The 7788-nt window shown below is 35.0% G+C and overlaps 2 pseudogenes; one reads left to right on the top strand and one right to left on the bottom strand.

The window, feature by feature from the left end:
* Nucleotides 1-3748: 3748 nt before the first annotated feature.
* On the top strand, nucleotides 3749-4974 carry LOC115233049 (annotated as a pseudogene).
* Nucleotides 4975-6183: 1209 nt separating this feature from the next.
* On the bottom strand, nucleotides 6184-7548 carry LOC115233048 (annotated as a pseudogene).
* Nucleotides 7549-7788: the final 240 nt, after the last annotated feature.

Genomic DNA, 7788 nt, shown 5'->3' with positions numbered 1-7788 from the left:
CGCAGGCGCGAAGCGATGAGCGCAAAGCGGTGAGAAGCGCAAGACCAGTGCGGCGTGCAATCGTTCCCGGTTTTATTTACAGGCGCGGACGGCGCGATTATAACTAGAGGACTTATTACAAACAGGCCTTATAACTAACGGACTTAGTACTAGACAGGGCTTACTACTAGCAGGTCTTAGAACTAGCGGGCTTATTACTAGACAGGTCTTATTACTAGCATGCGGTTACAATTAGCGGACTTAGCACGAACAGGCCTTAAGACTAGGAGGCGGTTACAACTAGCGGACTTAGCACTAACAGGCTTTACAACTAGCAGGTCTAGGACTACGAGACTTAGAATTAGCGGACTTATCTCTATCATGCGATTATATTTACAGCGCGGTTTGTACATGCACTTATTATCTAAGGTTAGGTCAGACGGCCAGGTATTGCCGGCAGGCTCGAGTGTCACGTCGAGCGCTGCCTAAGCAACGGAAGTCGGTTCAACCCGACGGGGCCAAGTACAACCTTGGCCCTCGGTAGATAGGAGCCGGTTCAACCCGGCGGGGCCGAGTTCAACCTCAGCCCGTGGAGCGGTCGCGACAGGAGTCGGTTCAACCCGACGGGGCCAAGTACAACCTTGGCCCAAGGTGTAGAGAGCCGGTTCAACCCGGCGGGGCTGAGGACAACCTTAACCCCAAGAGGTAGTAGGTAGTTGGATAGATCGGTATCAGGAGCTGGTCGGGATTCAGCTGCTTACTCAGCTTCCGAGAACTTGTCGTGTGTTGAATCGTACGGTGTCCAATCGTGTGGTGTCCAATCGTGCAGTGTCCAATAATGCGGTGTCCAATCGTGCAGTGAGCGTGTCCAATTGTGCGGTGTCTAAACGTGCGGTGTCCAATAATTCTGTGTCCAATCGTGCAGTGTCCAATCGTTCCGTGTCCAATACTGCGTGTCCAATCGAGCGGTGTCCAATCGTTCCGTGTCCAAACGGGTGTCACCCCGCGAGAGCAAGACAGAGCGTGTCGGCGAGCAAGATGGCCGTAGTAACGGTCCTACCTTTACAAAATTACAGTTTTGTTATCGGCTTCTGCCATCAACATTTGCTTAATATAAAAGATTTGTAATTTGCACATGCCTAACAAATGTATTCAGCGCTCGGCATTTTATCAAAAAGTATCAGTGAACTTTGAGAAGTGAGTTTAGAAGCTTTATAAAAAAGATTTTACTGTGCAAAACTTTCGTGCATATGTGTGTGTGCGAGATCGAGGCTCAAGAGTAAAATAGAGTAGTAGATTAGTTGCGTGATGTCGCGATAGACAGAGCTGCAATCTTACATGACAAGGACAGACATAATCGTACCAGAGAGAAGAATGAAAGTCGCCACGCTGCCGTTTTTCGTGTGACGCTCTTTCTAGGTCGTACACTAGCGTCACATACATCCAAAAGACAATGTTTCGGATTAAATAGCTTTTTGTTTAGGTTTTTGTAAGCTTCATTAAACATTATATACAAAAAAATATACATTTTTTTATATATAACGTACAAGACATTTACATTAAAAATTGTTTTTTCCTTCCCCATTCTTAAAACAAAGAGTATAAATCATGAAAAGCAATGTTAAATGATAATTTTAATTTAAAAAAGAATTCACATAATCTTATGTAAATATATTACAAGTACTGATAGCATTGATATCCATTTCAATAGTGCGCGGTGGATCACGAGAAAACACTTCGTCTCTCACGACGCGGATCGGGGTTCAAATCCGAGGTTTTTGGTTTATTTTTTTACTATTTTTTATAGTTTATGGTACATCATTACATGTACGAGTTCAAGATCTCATGGAAAACGTTTATATAGATTTCCGCTGCAGACAGATAAAATCATTTATGGATACGCAACAGTGGTAAGTTTTGATATATAATCTAATTACATACATTTTGCCGTATTTTGTACTTATATTTTTTGTATTAATCTTGTTTAATGTAAATTTGAATATGTGCATACTTATGTCATAAGAATATATAAACATTCACATTTATAGTGAAGAAGTTTATATATCGTTGGCCAAATTAGAACTAAGGAGTTCGGGATCGGGCAGGGTCGTCTCGCCGTGTCAACAATTTTGTAGTAGTTGTAGAAATAAAGTCATTTATTCATATACATCGGCTTTAAATTTTCTTGTCTTTCTCGAAGGCTTACTCGTCTCAAATCGGTCCGAATTGTCTCGCCATACAATCGCATTCATATTCTCGTGGCGGTCAATTCGGTCATATTTCAAACTGTATTATTCATTCAGTTAGGGCCGGTTGTTCCAACTTCTTGGTAGATTTACATTAACTGATAGGTGGCTATCTTACAGTTAAAGTATACCTTGTTGTGCCTCCGTGGAAGCACAGCGAATTTTTGGGGATCGTTGGCCAAATTAGAACTAAGGAGTTCGGGATCGGGCAGGGTCGTCTCGCCGTGTCAACAATTTTGTAGTAGTTGTAGAAATAAAGTCATTTATTCATATACATCGGCTTTAAATTTTCTTGTCTTTCTCGAACTTCAACTCGGCTTATCGTGGTATAGAATTGCTTCGCGTGCCTGATATCGCGGCTGCCGTCGCGAGATCAGCTGGGACGCTTTTTTTATTAAAATGATTTCAATTGTCCGTCTCGCGGTTGCTCTTTATTAAATTCGACGGTACGGTATAGTTTTATAATTTTATCTGCTTCGTGTGATTTTATGATTAGGACTGCCTAGCGCTCGTTCGAGGTGGGTAGTTTTATCACCTCCTGTTCGATTAGTTTTTTGGAGGGGATCGCTTAGCGACAGGACCATAGGTGGTCGTGTCGCTCGATTTTGGGTGGAAAAACCCCGGATGCAAGCTACGTATATTCTTTGCTTGCATTTCCGGCGTATCGTTCTTCGAGTCTCGCGAACGCGTGGCCTCCGCGCGTGGCTCGCTTTGACAGCGATTGCGCTCGTAACTTTATACGTCTTCCTCGACTTCGAGTTATAGTCGGAAGACGTTAAATAATATTTAATAATTAATAATTATGCTAATTTGGTTATAGCCGTTTTGGGCTATAACAACCTATTAGTTTACCGACAGGTTTCATGTGACATGTTGTTCCATGATATAAATATACCTATTGGGTAGTTACCTCGTAGATAAGTACGAAAAGCATTTCCGGTTTGTATAATGCTAATTTCATGTCATTAAAAAGTAAGGTTACATTAATATCATTTTAATATCTATTGATATGTACATATGTTGATCAATGGAGAATCGGAAAGAAGTATAGAAGAGAGTATAGAAGAGAGTATAGAAAGTGTTAAAAAAGTAATGAATTTCATGTATAAAATATATTTTTATGTTTAACGTATTCAAATCTTATTTGATTCTTATTATTGTGCTATACATGAAAGCAACATTATTTTATATTTCTTCTTTACTTATCTTTATCTTATCCTTATCTGACATTTTCTATCTATTATTGCAAGAAATGCAAAACAGATTCGTATTGTCATAACTGTTTCGTACAAAATTATAAGATGTAAATATTTGCATAGATACGTGGAATGTTCCTATCCTTATCTGGATGTTTTTAAAGGAGAAAATAACAGTCTAATCTGACGAATAGAATAATAAAAGATTATTTATTTACAATTTAATACGTAAAAAAGAGTAAGTTGATATTTATTCATATATATTGTGTATTATGGAAAATATTTAAATAATCTAATAATTCACATTTCTCTGCAGTTATACTAAAAATGGAAGAGTTGAAAGAAGGTAGAAGCGTTAATTTTACGGCTAATGAAATTTTTACTTTAATAGAAATCGTAAAAAAATATAAACACATTATTGAATGTAAAAAAACTGATAGTACTACATGGCGAGAAAAAGATGCGTGTTGGTCTAAAATAACAGACGAATTGAATTCTCGTCGTGGAGAGACTTATCGAAAGAAAAAAAGCGTGAAAACAAAATACGAAGATATGAAAAAGAATTTAAAGAAAAAATTAGCAAAGAACAAAATAGAAACATTTAAAACTGGCGGAGGAACTGCAAAAATACAGCCACTTACTTCTGCGGAAGAAATTCTCTTATCTTTTTTACCTTCAACAATACAAGGATTGTCTTCTGTTTTTGATTCTGATAGAATATTAGGTATTAATTTATAAAATAATTTTTTTAGAATTTTTCTTATTTTTTAACGGGTGGTGCGGTCACCTTAGAACACCCTGTATATTTTATATTAACATGTTTCAGATGAACAAAAAGTCTGCGAAACTTCTGTAGTGGAGATAATTGAACAAGACAATATAGATGAATCTCAAAGTCTAGATATTGATCAATCTGAGTGGTTATATGAAACACTTAATAATGATGAAGTTAATAAAGAAGTAAGATAACACTTCAAATATGTAGACATTTTTTAAAATTACTAATCTATTTATACATTTATAGACTACAATCTATTTTAATGACGTAAAAAATAATGCAAAATACATAAATAAAAAGCGATCTTCAGAAAAAATTCCAAACGCATTAAGTGCACATTTAAAGAAAGTAAAAACATGTGACATTAATGATAATAATGTAAGATAACATCTATTAATTTTATAACGAAAAAACATTTAATTTTTAATTATATTTTAACTTTTTTATAAATTTACAGGCAAAAAATATACTTGATTTAAAAGATGTGAAAAATTGCGCTTCGGAAATAATCTCCAATTCAGAAAATTGTACAAAACACACAAAAGGCGTTGATATTCTGAGAAAAAGAGTCAGCAAAGAACTTAAAACAGAAAATGTATCGAAATCGTTTGTAAAAAATGATATTGTCAACTTAGCAAACGCAAAAGAAGATTTAGTGCAATTACAAAAAATGGCATTAGAAGTAGATATACAAACAAAAGAAGGAAATAATAATACGCAAAAGGAGATTTTACAAACAGAACTAGAAATATCTTGGCGTTTTCTTTTTTTATAGCAAAAAAATGTGTGTTTTGCTTTTTTTTAACACTCGAGATGCATGGGAACGAATTAGAGTCGCGTCTACGAATCGTTTTTCCCATGTTCGAGTCAAGTGTTTCTGTTTTGACTTTTACATTTCCCATGGCTATCCTCTACACGATATATCACTTTCATTTATAATTGTATTATAACATAATTAGCGAAAATTGTATGCAATAGAGATTAAAATAATTGAAACATTTAAATTCAAATATCCAGAAAAAAAGGGATGGCGAGGTGCTCATCTCTAAGGGATGTATCGGTCGGAGAAATTGAAAAGATCTTAAGTGGTTCTTCAGGGGCTAGAGTCTGCGATTATACATGCCGCACCATCCGGACTCTATTCCGACAGACCAGAGAGAGAGAGAGAGAGAGAGAGAGAGAGAAATGCGCCCGATTTATTGAATTTATCAAATTGCAACAAATTCCGTTATTTATATTTTATTTTAATTAAAGATTTTCACAAGAGATTTTCTAACAATGGAAACAATATTAAAGCAATAAAATATTAATTTAGATGAATGAGTCATATTCAAATTTAACTAACAATAAATCTTATTTACATAAACTTGATTGTCAACAGACCATGTACATCGCGAGTCTCCATTGATAGTCAGAGAAATTGTATCATCGAGGTACGATCTCGAGTATAGTCGGGCCCCATACGTTTCAAAGAAAATAAATAAACTCGTGCGCGAGAAAGAGAAAGAAAGAAAGAAAATGAGAGAGAGAGAGAGAGAGAGAGAACGTCCTTCCCCCTACGGCATGCCGTTGATTATTAATGACCGCGATGGTGGTCGTCGTCGAGAGCGAAAGCGCGTACACCCGGTACCCTCCATCGACGCGATCTTCTCTTATAGCCTATTTACCCTCGTGCTTTGAAACTCCCGGTGGCGTCGGCCACCGGTGACGAGAAAGAGGATGAGAGACGACCTTGCGTCGCGAGAATTAGAATCTCGCGAGAAAAAGAGAGCACGGAATGAAAAATTTTACCCTTTTTTTTTTGTTTCTAAATATCGATGAGAAAAAGAAAATATATTTTTTAATTCATATAGAATGGGATATTTAATTTTACGAATAATTTAATAATTTAATAATTAATAATAATTATTAATAATTATACACAATTTCTTACCTTACTAAATTATAAAATAAAATAACAACATAAAAATATTGCAATTGTACGTCACGGCTGTAATCTAAAAAAATAGGTATGAATATTAAATATTAAGAAAGGATTTTTCATTAAACGAAATTTTAGAAATATTGCAAACCTTCTAAAATATGTATCGATTAATATTCTTCTTGCAGTATCAGCTCGAACATTATTTAATGTCGCTGTTTCATTTTCTAATTCTTTAATTAATTTTTCTATGTCGAAATTAACTGGTGGATCGGGATTATTCATTTGGCGAGCAATATTGTGTAATACTGCTGTTGCGATTACAATAGCTTGAACAGTGGCTATGGACAATCTTATGCCTACTGCTAATATAGGAAATCTATGTTTCCATACACCAAAGGCACGTTCAATAACGTTTCGAGTACGTATTTGCGACTCATTATATAATTCTTCAGCACGATTATGTGTTTGCAATAAAGGAGTCATTAAAAATTTAGTACAGGGATATCCATTATCTCCTAGTAAGATTCCATCATGCATTTCGCCCTGGACAAATCTGGCATGTAAACAACTAACATAAAAAATGGTAGCATCGTTGAACCAGGCCATCGAGCTACTATATCTTGAAATTGTAGTTCACTGTTACATACTGCTTGCACATTAATGCTGAAGAAACCTTTTCTATTTTGGAAAACTTCTGCCTCTTCTTCGCCTAAAAAAATTATAAAAACATGTTCAATAATCTTTTTTTACAAGTAAAATATAAATTTAAATAACACGTATTTAAATTGTACGGTTTACTTAATATACCTGGCGATTGAATTTTAATATGAGTACAATCTATTGCACCAATGACACGTGGAAATTTAGCAATATTATAAAACTCTTGACGTATTTTTTCTATGTTTTCTGGAAAACATATGTAACGATGACATTCAGAAGCCAGAGCTATTGTTACTTTTTTTATAATTCTGCATACGGTAAATTTATGAATTCCTGCAAAATCAGCTATGGTAATCTGGAAAGTTCCAGTTACGTAGAAACGTAACGTCAATAATAACTGATGTAATGGTGTTATAGCATTGTTCCTAAAAAACAAAAAGAGAGATATAAGTTTATTATATTATAATTAATCACACATTAATTATATTATAATAAAATTATAATAATAAATATTCTACCACTTTATTTTATTAATTGTACTTACCTCATTGTTTTTGTTTGTATTTTATCACGAATAAGATCAACTATTCTAAGAACTGTTTCTTTACACAATCTAAATCGTGCAATAAATTCGTTTTCATCATATATATTTAAAAGATCTGGCCGTGGTCGGACAGTATATGGTTTGCGAATCAAAATTAATATATCGTCATAATCTTCCTCGTCCTCATGTTCAAAAAGTTCTGCATATACATTTAAAGCCATATCCGTAAGTAAAACAGAACATAAATATCATAAATGTCAAAGATCTTCACTTTTGCTAAATAGAGACTTTACTCGGTGGTTGGAATACAGAGTAAAATTACCTCTTGGTAATAACAATTTAACCCATAGGTAAACTTTACCAATAGATGAAACAACAGATATTGATATTTATCTAATGGGTGATTGACGGGTAAATCTACCAAGAAGTTGGACCAACCGGGCCTCAGCTGACGCGCCTCT

The sequence above is a fragment of the Formica exsecta genome, unplaced genomic scaffold (assembly GCF_003651465.1).
Source record: "Formica exsecta isolate Colony F162 unplaced genomic scaffold, ASM365146v1 scaffold156, whole genome shotgun sequence".
NCBI lineage: Eukaryota > Metazoa > Arthropoda > Insecta > Hymenoptera > Formicidae > Formica > Formica exsecta.
The sequence above is the reverse complement of the archived record's forward strand: the minus strand, read 5'-3'. Positions and strand labels throughout refer to the sequence as shown.